Genomic DNA, 17,772 nt, shown 5'->3' on the forward strand with positions numbered 1-17,772 from the left:
GTAGGGTAAGCGGGAATGATTAAAACTGGACGGTTGTGTCATAAATACAGAAATTATAATTGTATGTTATTAAAAAATACCGCAATGTTGCGTCCATCGCCATTGTCTTGATTCATTCTACTTATTTTTAGTCTCTGGTTAGCGGAGCAAAATTTGAATAATTCCTCGGAGCGTTTCGTGTCTGGATCGCTCGAAAGGCAGAGCAGCAATCGCCCGTGTGATTTACTTTTGGAAATAGCCGCTTTCGCGTAGATAAGAGCGACGATGGCGGCGCGCGAGCGAAAGAAGGCCGGCGATCGTGGTCGATCTTGGCGCTTGGAAAGAACATCTAGGATGATTGCGCGTATTTTAGGAAGGCTTGAAAACCGGTCGCTCCCTTATTTTGCCCTTATTCGCTCAGCAGGAAGGAGCCTAGCATCATCGTTCGCGAAGATAATGAAATGATTTAACAGAGGGCTGGGAGATATGCGGCCGAGAGCGATCGTCGGGCAGAAGATTTACCGTTCGTGTTAACCCCTTCGTACTCACACGAGGCAAGTTATCTCGCTACCCAAAATCTCGTCCGTCCGACATTTCGGATGATATGTTTTCGGTCGTGTGACTCTTCGGGCAAGAATACTCGATTCAAAAATTTAAACAGCCATGTGTCGCGTTAGACGCGAGACGTTATGTGGAAATGCGGACCTTGAACTTTCGCTAAAAATTCACGGCATCGCTCGAGTACTTTTGAGCCGTACTGTAGGATAAGATCGCGTCCGTCGGACCGAGATCGGTCGGATGCTGCCGGCGGGGACAATTACGCAGATGTGTGCCTTGTGTGGAACAGAAGAGGAGGACGCGCGCAAAAGCGTGTGGCGTGCGGGGTCGAGTCCCTCTCTTCAGCATTGCGTCCGCTTCTCGTAGCCTCTTTCGTAGTCGCGCGTGCGTGTTTTCGTAGACACACCTACATAATTTAACCCCATCCCTTCTGCGTGCGGAATTAGTATGCACTTCGACGAGCGATCATGTGCGTGCACGGTCAGCCGGAATCCCTTCTTGTCCTCTTCTTCGCGCGCGCGCGCCCGCGCGAGCACACGTGTATACGTCTCGTATGCGGACGCGAAGGAAATCCGGGGGTGTGCGAGAGGGGAACAGAACGAGAGAGAGGCAGAAGTGATTACAGAGCGCGAGCCTCTGGTTGCCCCCGGCGCGTGCGTCCAGATCGACCATCCTCTCCCTCGTACAATCCTCCCGGTTTCACCTTTCCTGGAACACGGCCCCCGGGGGATTACCGTTGGATTTCAGCGCGTCGCGTCGGTACTCCGGTATCCAGGAACGTTAACGCCGCACCATCGCGCCGAGATACGCTGGAAGTAGGACCCTCGTCGGGTCCGGCCACGTCAGGTGGCTTCAAGGACCTTTGCCACTTCCACATAAAACGCGTCTTAATTCCGCTGAAACGACCGACAATATTCGGGATATCGCAGCTGAGATGTTTACGGCACCTTCGATTGAAAAATGATAACAACATTGTAGTTTTTTTCATCGAGCGAAAATATACGATATAGTATTATTTAAAAGCGGTTCCAGAGCACACAGGAATTTTTTTTTGATGTTCCATGGAAAATTGATGTGGCGCCACGCGAAAACCAATCGTTATGTATCAACGGAGCGGGCCATTCTCGTAAAAGTAATGTTTGATATTAATGGGCAATAAGAAACTCAGTGCTGCATGAGATAAGAGAAAATGAGTGGCGATTAACGTCGGGATCGGTTACGCAGCGCGAACACGCGACAACCGCTTGTTTGTGGTTTGCGTTATTTCTGATGTGACGGATGGCCACGTTAAAGTCGAAACTTATCGTCGATCTAACATGAGGTTCAATTAAGGATGGAACGCGGGAAAATCGTGAGTGCTTTATTACGATATTCTCTAGCTCCCACGTCGTCGTCGTCGCTATACACGGCTATTTATGTGCGAGAAAAAGCGAGTTTATTGGACTATGAAGTTAGATATCGCGGATATATACAGAACGAGAGAAATAGCTACGCGCGGATGAAGTTGGTGGAGTGACGAAGGATGTGCCATATGCATAGATCTTATAAACGTAAAGTTTATCTCTCCTGCTTAGCGGTATCCCCGTGTTAATCTGCTGTTAACACTTCAGTTGCCGCATTTTATATTAATTTCATCGTTTTCTTATCTGCAATTAACAAAGAGACATGATTGGAGAGGAAATTATTTTAAAGAAATCTGTTTATCGCGTTTCTCCAAGATTTCCACTCAAGATTTCCTCAACATCCTTTACACGTTTACCCTTCCAAGTGTGCATGAAGCGTCAACATCATTGTGACGCGTCTCAAAACAAATGGTACTTCCGTCATATCGCATTCATGACTTGGCCCAGTCTCGTCAGCTTTTGTTCCGCACACGTGGTCCATAGGCCGCGGTGAAAACGCGAAACCATAGCGATCGCAATTAAGCGGCCGACGAGTCGTGAACCCGCAACCTCCCCGCGAGAGCGCGGAAATGTACACGCGCGGCCTCGGCCTGCCTCCTCTCTCGAGGACGCTAGGCCGCTGCGCACGCTGAACTTTCACCGCAATTAAGCTAAAAGCGCAATTTCTGCGGCGACCGCGTTCACTCCTACTGGGGTTAATAGCTCTGCGCAATATCGCGCGCGACGTAATTCTGCGGAATTCCGCGCCGAACGGATTTGGAATTGAAATCGGGAATATCGCGGAGGAATGCGCTTAATATCCACGCTTCGCGAGAAATTCAATTTAATTCTTGAGAACGATATGTAGCTAGCGGGAAACACTTCGCTTTAAGATTTTTCAACTTTATCAAGGATAAATTGTACGTCATGTAGGTCAAGTTGCTAAAACTGAATAGTTGTTTTATTTTGTGATGAATGAAATAGATTAAAATGTTCTGCAGAAAAAATTATCTTTATCATTATTTTCATTAGCACGTAGCGTAGAAGAAATATATAATATCTATATACCGCATTTACGAATTTGTAAAAATAAATATTATGAAAAAGGCTAACAATTCGGCTGATTGCAAAGCATAATGATTATATATTATGTTTAATACATATGTGTATGTATGATTTTCAAATTTTTTTTTTAAATTTAATGAGTAAAAATTATATGCGTATGTTAGAAACCCCACAAAATTAGATTCTCTCTGTTAGAGAAAATTTCTCTTCAGAAGAATTTCCTTTTTTTTTTTTCAAGTGCCGTTCAAGAAGGCACTTAAAACGAAGAAAAACTTCGCGACGCAACGCAAACGAATCGTGGTCGAAGAGTTAGGCTGAGTTTCCACTGACTCCAAAACATCCCATTTCATTACATTCTTGTGACGGGATTGAAATGGGATGTTTTGATTGGTTCAACTCGGACGACGCGACGCGTGACGCGCTCAGTGGAAACTCAGCCTTATGGCGTGACGAAAGAAAGGTTTTGTCGTCGAGATTTACGCACGGATGCACTCGTAACCGTGAATCGTGCGCCGTGGCCGATGGGCCGGCCATTATTATTACTCTAATCCACATCTGCATTGTCATTAGAGACCGGCGACGGCCACAGCTCCTTTAACTTAGTCGATACCGCCTCTCGGCAGAAAGACAGTGTTTCGTGTCACTTGCCTATTTAGAGAAAGCGAGGGAAACATTCGTTTCTCAGGGATTTCCGATAAAAGAATAGGGAATAAAAAATTCATGTGTTAAATCATAATTTAAGAATGACTATGAATTTGATCGATTTGTAAATAGCTACGATTTGATCGAATAATTTCTTAGAAGAATTTTGATACTATGAATGTTGGAAATATATATCTGTCCAGTGGACATTGGTTTTAAAAGAGTGAATTAATATAGGAACATATGTGTAGGAACAGATTAATTGTTTACATGCAGTCGCGATTTAATTTCGCAGGATGAAATCCCGTAGCTTCGAAAGTTCGCGAATTCGAGAGGAGCAGGCAGAGGAGCGCGCGCATTTATCGCTCTTTCTCAGCGGAGGCGTGCAATTTATCTCATGGCACGTCTTAATTTTTAACGACTTATTCCACCTTCATTATTGCAGCTGGCGAAATTAAATCGCGCTCAGGTGTGCACCAATAATTTGCACTCGCCGTTTGCATTTGAAAACGAGCGATGAACGGGGAGTTGAATTTTTCTGCCGTCAACCCCCGCGAGACTCCATCGCGTGTGTGCCTGTGTGCCCGTTCCCCCTTCGCTCTTCCTGTATACGATCCGGCGGATTTCTCCTCGCAGGTGCCGTCTCTTCTTATTGACTCCGTGTCCGCTCCGAATTGAGCAATTACGCGGCAATAATTAGGCCCCGACTTTATATCTCCGTAAATTACGGCGCGGTAGCGGCGCGGCGTAGCGATCGAGAGCCGAGGCGTAAGAGAGAGGTACGGAGACAATGGGGTCCTTCGCCGGAACAATGGCGCGGCCCCACATAGTTGGGGCACGGTTCAGCGCTATAAACAATACCGTGGAGGAGCCCGGCTGATAGGGTCGCGGGGTCAGCCCCTGTGGGAGCTCATGACTCTCTTTACTCCTCTTCATCCGCCGCCCCGCGCCGTCCCGGCTCCGCTTCTCCTCCTCCTCCTCCTCCTCCTTCTCCTCCCCAGCTCCCTCCTGAACGAGGTCACGAAATTAATTTTTCACCGTGCACGAGCTCGTACGAGAGAGGTCCCGGCGTGGCCTCACAGACCCCTGGGTTTACCAGCGTTTGCTACTATACGTGCTCGCGCACTCGTACACCTTCTTTGATATAGATAATTCGATGAGAATTTTTATTATAAGATATACTCTCATTAAATTCACTCAGGATCGGATCCACGTATCTTGAAATATCGGGATAAATCTTCACATCTTTGAAAATTTATTAATAGGGAAATATGTTTTGCAAAAAAAAAAGCAAATTTTGATTACAATCTATATTTATAAATGTTAAGAGTAAAATTTAAACTATTTATAGATGTTAGAGTAAAATTATTTTGAATCTTTATGTTCCCCTTTTAATCTTTAGTTTTGCTGATTATTTCAAGTTTCGCTCTAATTCACAAAATATCAATTATACCACAACTCCATTCGAATAGATTATTCGACGATCTAATCTCCTCCCGATCTGAGCTTTCCGCAATCTAGAACGTGCGTTCCGGTATCTTCGTCGCATTACACGGTCTCGCAGATACGTGTGTACCTGGCGTGGACCCTGCAGGCCCCTCGCGAAAAGGTCACGGTGAGGTCAGGTAATGACGGCCCGAACTCTGCAATCACAGAAGCGCGCACGCCACGTGGCTTTGGGGTATACGCCTTTAACCGACCTCTCCATGCCGGATCCAACGTCGAGAGACCAGGATCGATGGAAATACGCGATACGATGATGCATGGTTCTTTTGTTGTTCGTTATATGACTGACAATGAGACAATGTTTTCTGCATCAGCAATGAAGACAACAACTTACAATATATCGATAGAGTGAACGTTTATATTTTCATTTAATTGAAAATTTCGATTTTTATCCATTTATTTATAAATGAGCAATTACATGCTGAAGCATCATATTTAAATTTAACCATTATCTTTCTCTTACACAGCAGCGATACAAACTTGTCTTCAGATAAGCAAACTAGGTTTATTTTATATTTTTGTAATGATGTTTTGAAAAGAGGTGCAAATGATTTAAAGAAGTTATTGAAATGCAGGTCACGAAGCTTCCCAACAACGTCACGAGATTAAATGACTCCGGCCGTCGAGCCAATTCGAGAACGATAAGAAACAGAAGAGTTCCTCGAGTCGCGCCGAGTCATTCCCTTGTAATTATATGTACCGCATGGCCAATAGGAGGTCCCTGTATCGACAATTAGGGCATTTCGGCTTCCCATTTAACGGCCCCTCGATTGATTCGGATAAGCCCTGTAGCGTTTCTTCCTTCATTATCTTTTTTATGATCGGTCGCGTTGGGTCCACGAAGTCTGATCGAGAGTACGCGTAATGACTTCGGAGAGTATCGTTTACGATGCCGAAATAAAAAAATAATGACGCGCTTGCATAATTCAGAAAACAAATACTCGCTTGCTCTGTTAATTGGTTGTTAAATTGGGGTCGATGGTTTACTGGCGCTCTTTAATGTCATCTACATAGCATTGTTCTGATTATCGAAGATAAATCTTACTCTTTACTTTTAATAATCGATTAGTAATTATATTTCTAAACAATTCCCAGTTTACGTTATAAAAGAATGTTAGGATTAATTATTTTCTTAATAAAAACTTAAATTTAACGTATACTTTCCATCAAATAGTAAAGTTAAGATAAAGTTCTTGGCACATTCAACATGTTTCTCTTTCTCTCGTGACAAAGATAACACCATTAGTGATTTAATCGTATAGTTGGACATTACCAACGACTAGCAGTTAGTGTTAATGTTCTATGAAGATTAGAGTCCTTTTTCTTTTGGAAGCAACAAGTCTCACATACTTTCATTCTCCTTTAGATCGACAAAGATCCGCGAGGATGTCGGAACATTCAACTTTGAATCGCAGAATCTTTCTCGGCGCGTTCCTCGCAATTATCACGGCACCCGCATCGATCGTAATTATACACACGAGTTCAGTATCAGCAGTGCCAATCGCGAATGCATTATTCATAAACAGAAACAACACCCGGCGCTTGCCACTGGTTGTGAGTGTCGAAATGTGAACGGCGCACGACATAAAAAAAAGCGATACATTTTTCGCAAAAATAACAACCGAATAGAACGTTTCTACTCGAATCGATGAAATACGAATTGGTCTACTGAAAGCAAAAAGCGTTTGCCGATATTCGAGAAAAAAATCCAAGTTAAATTCTGCTTACTGTGAACGTAATAGATTATATCGAATTGAAAAGTTAAAACGACCACGTTTTAATTAAACTCATTATTTCGTTAACAAAAAATTTTTTCCGCATCTAAGTACGTGGAACGTTACAGCAGATAAGATCTCTTCACACTCACAATCAGCGAAGGCTTTGAGAAAAGCTGTTGGGGTTTCATAAATTGTGACGGTCGCGACAGACGGCGCGAGCGTTGCAGGGAAAAGCGTATTAATTAATTGCCAGATAAAATTGCCGTCTCGCGATACCATCTCACAATTCTCGCTTGAATCGTGCACTTTTATATCGCGGCGTGATATTAAATCACCAGACTCCTCTTGCCAGTCGCCTTTTAACTCTTCTAATTGAGTGATTAACAGGCAGCTCCCTGTTTCTCGTCTTACGAAACCGAAACTGCAAATACGTGGTCTCGTTGAAAAACGTTTAACGTAGTCTCGTTCAAAATGTTGCGCAGTAATACCGACGATTTTCATGGCGTAAGGGCCAATGTATTTTACTTTCTCTATTGTAAATTCGCTGCTGTCGCGATAATGGCGATGATTACACGCTGAATTCGAGTTCCCAAGGAAGCGGTTGTTAGATTCTGTTCTTCTTCGTCCATCTTCTCGCTGTTGATTTCCCTACAATTCAGAATACTTATTATTATAGATTACGCACACTCGTGCCGATAATATTGTGTTAAAAACGTAAGAACATTTCCGGAGATGAATCCGATGCCAAAAATAATAATTCCGTTCTGGACCGGACTTATTTTACTGGCTTAAACGTTAATTAACATTCTTTAATGACTGGCGCTTCGATTTAAAGCCGCGGACCAATTAGCTCTATCTCCGGACGTAACTAGCCTTATTAGCTTCTGTCTGTTCTCATTCACAAACGAGATAACAGATAATTGCGCTCTGCTTATAACTATACTACAAGTTTTGCAACAACCACTTTGCGATATCGCGCTGATGCGCGCTCGTCGTGCCATCCATTGGAACAGAACTTCCGCGTGGCGTGTGTTAGGAAGAGAGAAAAAGAGGGTGACTTGAGCGAGACGAGAGTGATGAGAATGCGTACCTCAGGCCTTCGACAGGATATCGAGAAAGAAGTTCGCTTGACGATCATCGGTCGCTCCGGGCTGCTGCGTGGACCGAGATACGAAGGACACACCTGGTGTGCGAGGACGCGGAACGACTCACTCGGCGTCGTCGCCGCGCGCTGTATCTCGCTCGATTTTGTTGCGGGACACCGTTTACGCCGGCATCACCCGCCGCGATTTTAATCCACGCGGATGCCCATTACGTAATTCCGCGCGGTTTTTCCTGGTCTGATTATTGCCGCGCCTCTTCGGCAGCGTCGTCCTCGTCCTCGTCCTCGTTGTAGTCGTCGTTTGTCCATAACTGCGAATACAGTTATTCCTCGGAGATCGAGTAATCTATTCACCCGGACACGATCCATTTCCTGCACGAGGGACCGCGCGCGATCTAAATGGAATCGGTTTCGGTTGCTGGGGATATTAGATCTACGAGAAATGAGTTTTGAATATATCTGAGAAAAAGTTTATAAGAAAACATTATTTTCATCAGTAGAGCCAAGTTTATTGTCTACGTAACTTGTATACTACGTAACTTATATTTATGTAGAAACGTTTTTACAGAATCGATATAAAATCAATGTTTCGGAGTTTATTTGCTTAATTGCGAAACTGATATTATAATAATTTAAATTTTCGTAATATCTCTTAATCCATTTTTTCTATCTTACGCGGTTGCTCGTATATAATATGAATGTTTTTTTTTTTTTAATTGTAATCGATTGGTTAGACGTGAAAGGCAATTACGCAAGAAATTATTAATATTTCCAGTATAAATTATTGCGTTTACATTCATGTTAATGCAGAAATTACAAAAATGTTACGGCACATATTGGTCTGCATAGCGTTTCATGTTAAAAGATATACATGAATACCTTTCGGGTTCGTGCGCGATAGATATTCAAAGCAGCATCCATACGTGCTTATCAATATTTATAACGAATGAACAACCAGCCTTACATACTAAATAGTGGTTTATTAAAAATAATGAGGTTGCATCGATTATTGGCCGTGTGCCTGCAGTTGGATGCTTAAAAATATGCTATGTAATTGTATTAATTTTCGAGCTCATATACTTTTTAAAATATCTCGTTGTGAAATTAATAATTGTATTGTTTTAATTTCCATATGTTAGTTAACGTGTAAATTTACTTCTCCTTTACTAAAGTTACGTTATAATATCAATGCTGATGCAAATTTTACGTAGGTTTAAATTAGTTTCATTGGAAATCGTTCTAAAGTTTATTCAACTAGAATACTTTCGTACTAAAGAGCGTACTTTCAGTTTACTGGAAATTTTAGGGTGCAGATCAATATAGCCAGATTCAGTGAGGCGAATCAAGACAGTAAGAGAAAGAGAGAGACCAATCAGGGCGGAACTATTACATTTTTAAATCGTGCTCAAATATTGGTCATGGCAAAAAAATTTATGAGATCTGTATGAACTATTTATTCATTCGCATTTCGTTCTTTCACTTCCAAAGTTAATCTCCCGGCATATAATCTCAAATTTTATTTATCATTTTATTTTATCAAAAACGTGAACATTTTTTTATGTAGATGCAATTCAGGAGAAATAAAAGTTTCAACATTATCTTGCTATGGACTTACAAGTCCGCCGTAATCGATACGAGCCTTTTTTTAATCCGTATTAAATTCTGTCGTGGACGCATGAATCTCGGGCGAGATCGCGTTCGAGGGAATGAAGGGGATGGGAAGCTCGGAAAACGAGTCCGGCGCGATCGGAAAGAGACAGGCGGCAGTATAGGCATTCCTGCACGTCATCGTGTCCGCCCAGTGGCTCCGCCGAATCGCGGGGGACCTCTTATATAATTAACCATTAAATTATAAGTTTGGCTATCGAACCGCCGGCGAGGCTCAGCACCGGACTAGAAGTAATTACTTGCCCCCGGAGGACCCGCGATGGCAGCCCCGGGAACGAGATCCACGGGGGGGGGGGAGGCGAAGAGATGCTTTCGTAAGATGAAAGAGGGGGAGAAAGAGAGAGAAAGAGCGCAGGAAGCGCGTATACGGGGTAGGGGGGTAGGGGGAAATGAAAAGGCAGCTACCTTACTTTGGAGCGCGCGGAATCGCTAGCGCGCCGTCGGGCTCTTTCCACCGGGAGAGTATAATGATCGGAGGCGGTGCGTTTTGCCTTTTTAATCGGCATTAATCGCGCCGGGGGCTCTCCGTTCCTGGGGACGCGCCGTCGTTATTCGGTATCGCAACGACCCGCGGTGATCTGCATGCAGAGTGCGTATGCATTTTTAATCACCGCGCCGACGTACGAGCGACGCGACACCGGCGTTTGTCGCAGCTTGGTGTTTATGTTACATCGGTGGCCGGTTATTACATGCGAGAACAGTATATACGCGTATCTTCCACCAGTTATGTATTACAATCTTATTTTGTTAATCGTCTCCCGTAGCGCATGTCTCACGAAGCACGCGAATGTATGATTATTGAAACTCCATTTTTCTCGAAACGCTTGTTGGCGTTTTGTTTCTATATAACATTGGCTGTATGTAGCAATTTATAAGAAAAATGGTATCTGATCCATTTAACACCGACAACTCTTCCCCGAAGCTCTCTAAAGGCCATTGCACGTAACAAATTTTTAGTCTTAATCGTAAGGCCGTAAGAAAATAGACCACGCACACTCGATTATTCTTCGAGCTCAAGGAGAATATAATCGACTGTGCGTGGTCTATTTTCTTACGGCCTTACGATTATGACTAAAACTTTGTTACGTGCAATGGCCTTAAGAGAACGAAGAAGAAATTCATCAGATAATAAATCATAATTTGTTTCGCATAATTAATGTGGCAAGGATTGAGTTGGTTTGTCGTGGAGAAAGAAGAATGTAATGTCAGCGATAAAGTAGCTGCCGCGAGAAAACGTGTTTCGAAATCATCGAATTAACAGTCGAGTATGTTAAGTAATGCGACGATACAATCGCGACTCGTAAAACTAATGGTGAGTTCGGGTCGGCGAGCGGCCGAGGGGAAGCGAAACTGATTTACTCGGGGCACGCGGCAACCGCTTTAATTCCTGCTCCGATGGAGCTATTATTGTCTCTGATTAATCGAGATGTCTGCGCGATTGTTGCGGATGATTGTGCTACGGATAAGACAAACGTCACGCTGAAAACGTGAGGGACATGCCCGCCGCGCACTGTCGATATCGACCTGGTCTTGCGGTAATTGTTCTTTAAAACAAAAAAATCACGTTTGAAAAAGAGAACAGGAAGAGACGTTACACGTTCCCTAGTACAATGGCGAGTGACGTGTCGCGGAATTGTCCAACACTTGGAGAGTAGCATTCTTTCGATGGAATTCTTTCTTTGTGCAATGCTTCGATTTGAATCGTACTTGATCAAACGAATATCGAGGATGCAATGCCGGGACATTCCTGACCTGGCAGGGTTTATATTGCATTAACCGCGCGCCGCGTTCGAGAGTTCAATCTTTTGTTTAGTCATCCAGAGAAAATTTGTCCTAGAATCTGTAATCGATTCTCTTTATTTTCTGCCGTTGTAATCTGCATACTTTGTTTTTTAGGACTACGAAAAAATGCACGTCTCCCGCTTAAAGTTATTTAACTATGTAATTAATGTAATTTTTAACTATATAGTTAAAAATAATTATTTTTATAATAATATACATTTTTTAATAATTCCTTGTTTGGAAACTTTATAGACATAATAATACGAATAATATTATGCTATTTTTATCTAATGAGTGTCTTTCTTGTTTGTTTCAGGTAAGCGTTCTTTCATAACCACCAATATCACCGTCCAATTTTAATGACAAAACATGTCGTTGGTCTCCAAAAGGTATTTAAGATATTAATAATTATTAATTAGAAACGGGTCTTCTTTAACGAGAGAAATATACATGAGAGTGAATAGTAATTCATTAAGATAAACGATTGCAGTTTTTCTTTATGTGGAAAGGCAAGGTCTCTTACAAAGTATAAAATCCAAATGAAATCCATATGTGAAATGCATTTGCATTAATCAGAATAGAATAAACGAGGTTTTAATTATGCTTAAAAGCTTACAAGAGCTTAATTAACGTTGTAAATATTATAATTATTCCGTTATCTCCTAATTGCGAACAAACTCGGCCTTCATAACTCTATTCAATTGCATTTACATTGATAGAGATCATTAGTGCTGCTATTGATACAGTTAATTAACGCAGAGTGACGGTAAGCACATCGAACGTATAAGATATAGAATCTCACATTAATGACCTGCGTCGACAGATCGCAGGAGAGAGTTTCCGCGCAATAAAACGCTTTTCAAGTTCGTGAATCGCGCGATTTAAGATTTAATCAATAACGTTATAATTATCCGTTCGCTCAAGGCTTAATGAAAGTACGGCGACGGATATACTTCTCGTCCCTTTTTTCGCGCAGCGTCGTAAAAACTAATAATCGACGTCATTAGTTCGGACGTATGTGTGTGATCTTGTGTCTGGCGTTGATTTATTGTCACGATTCGTGGAACGCGCGTTCAACAGAAATTCAAACGTGACAACTAAGAATTAGCGGCGGTTTCACGCCGTAATGCGCGAAAATTCTCAAAGAACATCTTTAATCGAGCTCCGGGAGGAATGTAAATCGTTCGGAGTAGCGGAGGAAGAAAAGCCTCGCGTCGGAGACTGTGAACGGGATAACCTTTGGCACCGCCTACTTTTGCCGCTAGTGCAAAAATTAACGATGAAAGAAGCATCTGAATACGTCCGCGCCGCGGTAATGAAACAGTTCCATAGAGGCGGCGATAAAAAAAACGCGTAATCGAAGAAATGTTCCGCTCTTCGGGGGGGATCATCTCTCGTATAGCGCGAGAGATAGTCGACGGAGATAAGGGAACATTGGCATCTCATGCTCGCGTGTCCGCCCATGTTCCATAGTGATTCACCTATCGCCTACTTTTCGGCTTCGGCAACGCGAATAATGCATTTATGACGAAAAGAACTAGTGATCATAGTCCCCGGGAAGGTGGGAAAGCCGATAAAATACGCGCCGAGATAAGACGAGGCGGGCAGAAATCTGTGAAAGAGGTACAAGCGGGAATAAGAGATCGGCGCAAAAAAAGAATGTCATACTGTCGATTAAATAACGGCACGCCTTTTCGTTATCGCGCGATATTCACCGGCGTATATACACGCGTGAAGGATGATCGACCGCCGGTCATTTATATCGATTCGAACAGGGCTGCGAGAGGAGGTAGTTAGTAATCTAAATACACGAGAGCCCCACGTCTTATCGCCAACGACGCGGTGCTTAATTATGCGCATTAGCACGATCGTTACTCCTTCATCATTATGGTGTAGGTTCGTGTATACAAAATCATACGACCATCAGGATCGATATATCGTTAACAAGATTGCAGCGCATGTTCCGACAGTGTAACGCAATAATCCGCTGTAAACGTGCGACGGGATAGAGAAACTTCAGTAAATTTTAGTAAATTGTAGCCATGAAACGCTAATTCGTCTAAATAAAAAAGATTTGCTCGTTACTTGTTGGAAGCGAGAGACTTGGAGCTTGGAGTAACTCGTGCAAGACGAACGAGATGTGAAAGAATTTAAATGAATTATTAGAATACGCATTTTGTGATAACGTGTTGTTGCAGCATATAAATAAAATTCCTTATATAATTAATCGCTTTGTAATTCTGTCGTCGCCTTTGTGATAGATCGCGACGAACCGGAGAAACTGAAATGGGCTAGCCGGCGCGTTTTCCGCGCGCGTTGACGCAAGATAAATGTCACGTCGCCGCCGCGGCGCGCGCGGAGTTTACTTTCGTTGATTCTCACGCTAGGTAGAAGAAGGCAAGCGAGCATCGTTGCAATGATTCGCGGGTCTTAACCTCAATTCCGAGAGTCATCGTTAAAATTGTACCATAAAAGCGAGAGCCCGAGGGGGCGAGGAGGTCAATACGGACGGTTTACCGTGGATGTGCACCGTCCGAGAAATCGCGCGGCCGAGGCCGCTGCCGCCGCCGTGCCGCCGCGCCGTCGTCGTGTTCGCGTTGTCTGTTGCGCAATACACGGTTCTCGTTTAGCCGCGCAATCGAAAATATTGCTGCTCTCGTCACGTCGGTCGATCGCGACCGATAATTAACCATATATCGTCCGGGCCGATCAAGAGCTATTCTTGTTGTCGGTGTTCCACTTTTCGCTCTGATTTCTAGCGAGTAATCGTGCTGCAAACGCTTGTTGTAGTCCATTCCTATGTACGTTCATCGTTACTAAATTACCATTGATTTGTCTTAAGTACCAATCAAATCTCACTTATATCAGCTTTATCGTGAAAATTTCGTAATATTGATACTTATATGTAATTTATTTGACAGCCATAAATGAGTAGTGATCTAAATATGAAAAAAAGAATGTATTACATTCTTTTTATATTTATGTATATTACTACTCACATTTAAATACATATGCATTTGTGCGCAATTCTTTAAACGTTATAATAAAAATCAATATAATTAGAGTTTAAATTAGGTAGTTTCGCGAGTGCTTTCGCGAGAAAAATTGTACGAATGTGATAAAGACAGATACAAGTAACATCTCGTGGAAACGTACACGCGTCTCTGAAATCGCTTCATTTATTTTGCCGCGAGTGCTCGGACGACATTACTGTAAATTCAGAAAGAGCAGCATACTCGAAATAATTACGGCCGATATATTTCGCCGAGGCAAGGTTCCCTTATCTTAATTACCCGTCGTGCCCCGTTCGCCGTAAACGGTCTCTCGCTAACCCTCGCCGTGAGGTTTTAAGCCTGTTGCCGGCGCGCGGTGCGCGCTGTAAATTCGTGGGGGCTCGCTTGCGTGCCCTTTACGGGCCCGCGCGCGTCCGAGTTTTAACGTCCACGGCACCGCCGCGCCGCGGTCCGCGGACATGATTGCATTTGCATTATACATGCCGCGGCTCGCGTACACAGATTTATCTGACCCTGGGGTTTATTTATCTGGAGTTATGGCAAACACACACCACTGACCGGCCCGAAGCCCAGCCAATAACGTATGGTAATGGACGGGCCCGATTGACTTTTTTTTCTTTCCCTCGCTCTCTCCCTTCCGCCCTTCCTCCGTCTCTCTCCCTCTCTTTCTCGTCGCGATCGTCTAATGCTCTTATTGCAGCTGGGAATCGCGGCCTATCACAACACGAACGATCCGTGAACCCTCGACCCCTTATGTTCTCCACCTTCTACCTTCCTCTAATACCGTGATCTTTCCTCTTCTTTCCTCGTCCGCTGTTTTCTCCGGTATTTCTGCACGCGCGCGCGTGTGTTTACTAGTCCCCCGAACTCTTTCGAAAGTCTCCTCGATCAGAATTGATCTACAGCATCATCGATAACTCTCTGAACTGCGGATATTCTGCGGCAAGCTATCTGATGATGCATATCTCTCGGATTAATAAATTGGTATTACTTTTTCTTTAATCGATGAACCTTAATTCTAATCGTTTTTTAAGCTTCTTTCTTTCATTATTTTATCTCATAATTTTGAAATTCTCTTTCGTTGTTTACGCGAGGAGATCAAATTGGATTGGCGGAAGAGGTTACAGGAGGAGAGCAAAGTTCTCTTCAGAGAGAACACAACGCGAAACCGCAGACTTCGCCTGCATTCCGCGGTTTAGGAATGTACGGATGATCGCGCCACAAACTGAAGCGGCACTGAAAGTATACCTGTTTGAGTTTAAGCCACTGCTGTCGGCTACCGGATAATACACCGCAAGTATAGGGAGACGCGTCTTAAGATATCATGACATACCAATGGATTCGTCTGTGTGTTTATAGACTTCTGACTATAAGATAAATGAGAGAGTTTGTAAAACCCGATAAATCAAAATCGACAATGGTAAGAGAGATCACAATCAATTGGGGATTGGAAATGAAAATTTACAGTTATCGATATCGATCTGTTTCAAGCTGAGATCGGTACAGCGATCGATAGACATACCGAGTATATTTTATTAACCCAGATATAGAACGGCGTAACTACGTATTATCAACCGTTTCTTGTTGACCGTTCGTCTCAGTCTTGATCGAGCTTCCGATCGAGCCGTTCGCCGCGGTGATTGTTCGGACAATTACATACGAGACAGCTGAGCGATTTACCGCTTTATCATTTCTCGGCCTATACCTTCCTGTTCTACGCGACCTCGCGCGAAGAGCGCGCGAGCGCTCTTTCGTACCTTCGACGTCGCTGCCATTAACGGCGCGATGTCGCGTAGGCCTTTATTACCCGCGCGAAATGACGATTCGCTTGGGGAAAAGGGCAGCTGTCTCATTACCGTGACGTATGCCGCTTTGTCGAAGGAACCGATACTCGACGAGCAGCCTGTGGGCGCATCATTGTCGTCTAATGAATCTTCTATACGAACGCGATGATGAATCTCCTATACAAAGCACGCACGATGATGTTTGCATCACCGTGCGCGTAAACAAAAATGATTTTATCCTTACAATCGTGTATTTAAATTTATTTGCTACATTGTGTTACGTAAACATTGTTATACAGCCGTGTAAAAATTCAACTAGGATATAGAAAAGATATAGAAACCGCGCAATTTTGCACAATTTCGCTGGATGCCATTGACGCGAGGTAAATAAGCTTCTCGCCGTTTAAAAGTTTTCATTACCAAGCGCATTTGTTTCTCATTTACATTCGTGAGCGAAGACACGAGTAAAAACGTAGTACAATGCGGTATCACTTTCGAAACACGGTACAACGCGGAATAATGGACTAAACGCTAACACCTCTCCGACGGCGGTGATGAATGCGCCGTGACTTCTCGCTGCGACTTCTCATGCGGTCCCTGAGAGCCCGTGTTTGTTCGCGAAAGAGAAGAGGGTGCCACGGCCGATGTTCGCGACGGCACAACCGGCGCTTTACACGAATTCGCGTGTAAAGTATTTCGCAGGATCGGGGAACGGGACAGTTGCGAGCCGCGCGGCGCCGCGGCCTAGCCGTAGCGCTGGAGGCTGACGTAACGACCTGCTCCCACATATACGTTCATACATCACGCGAGAGAGAGAGAGAGAGAGAGAGAGAGAGAGAGAGAGAGAGAGAGAGAGAGAGAGAGAGACCCGCAGTCGAGAAATGAATACATAAACCCACCTTTCCAATCCTTCGCGCGCGCGAGCCGAGACACGCCGAGTCGAGTGCCGTGCCACCGAAGTGAGATATTAACTGTACAATCGGTATCGCGCTTCACGCTAGATCGAACGCGAACCTCGCGATCGGAGAGCGTTTTCTTCATCGCGAACGAGAACCGGCCGCTCGATCGACTACCGAGAAGATTGTTTTGGTCGCCGATAGAGCACGACTCAGCTGACGAATTGAACCGCGTATCTTTCCGGTTTGTTGGGTTTGTTGTCTGAATCGGATCTCGCGTCTCTTCTCGAAAATTCTATCGCGATATTTCTGTGACAACATATACCATATATCTCGTAAGTTACCACAACGCGGTTTCAAAAATCTCGGGAGTCACAAATTTTAAATCCAGTTGCCTCATTTCAACATAACTGTAATTAAGAAAATTTCTCTCTGGTGTTTAATTGTAACTACAGTCTGAAGAAAGAAATAGCGAATTACTAAGTACGAACTGTTTTACTCGAGCTCTCTCTCTCTCTCTCTTTCTCATTGGCATTTTGATTTCTTCTTTAATAATTGAAATATCCCGACACCTGTGGAAATGGAAATAAATTTATATTGGTTCTTCTCGTCCACACGCACGTGTGTGTCCATTATATTCGCCTTACTCCGTGACATTTTCCCTCGACGTGGCGCC

The 17,772-nt window shown here is 43.7% G+C and overlaps 1 protein-coding gene across 4 annotated transcripts in view; it reads left to right on the forward strand.

The window, feature by feature from the left end:
* LOC143894450 (uncharacterized) overlaps positions 1 to 17,772 on the forward strand; it is a 124,855-nt gene that overhangs the window by 86,643 nt on the left and 20,440 nt on the right. The window lies entirely within an intron of this gene.

Source organism: Temnothorax americanus, unplaced genomic scaffold, assembly GCF_048541705.1.
Source record: "Temnothorax americanus isolate GAGA-0224 unplaced genomic scaffold, ASM4854170v1 Scaffold14, whole genome shotgun sequence".
Taxonomy (NCBI): domain Eukaryota; kingdom Metazoa; phylum Arthropoda; class Insecta; order Hymenoptera; family Formicidae; genus Temnothorax; species Temnothorax americanus.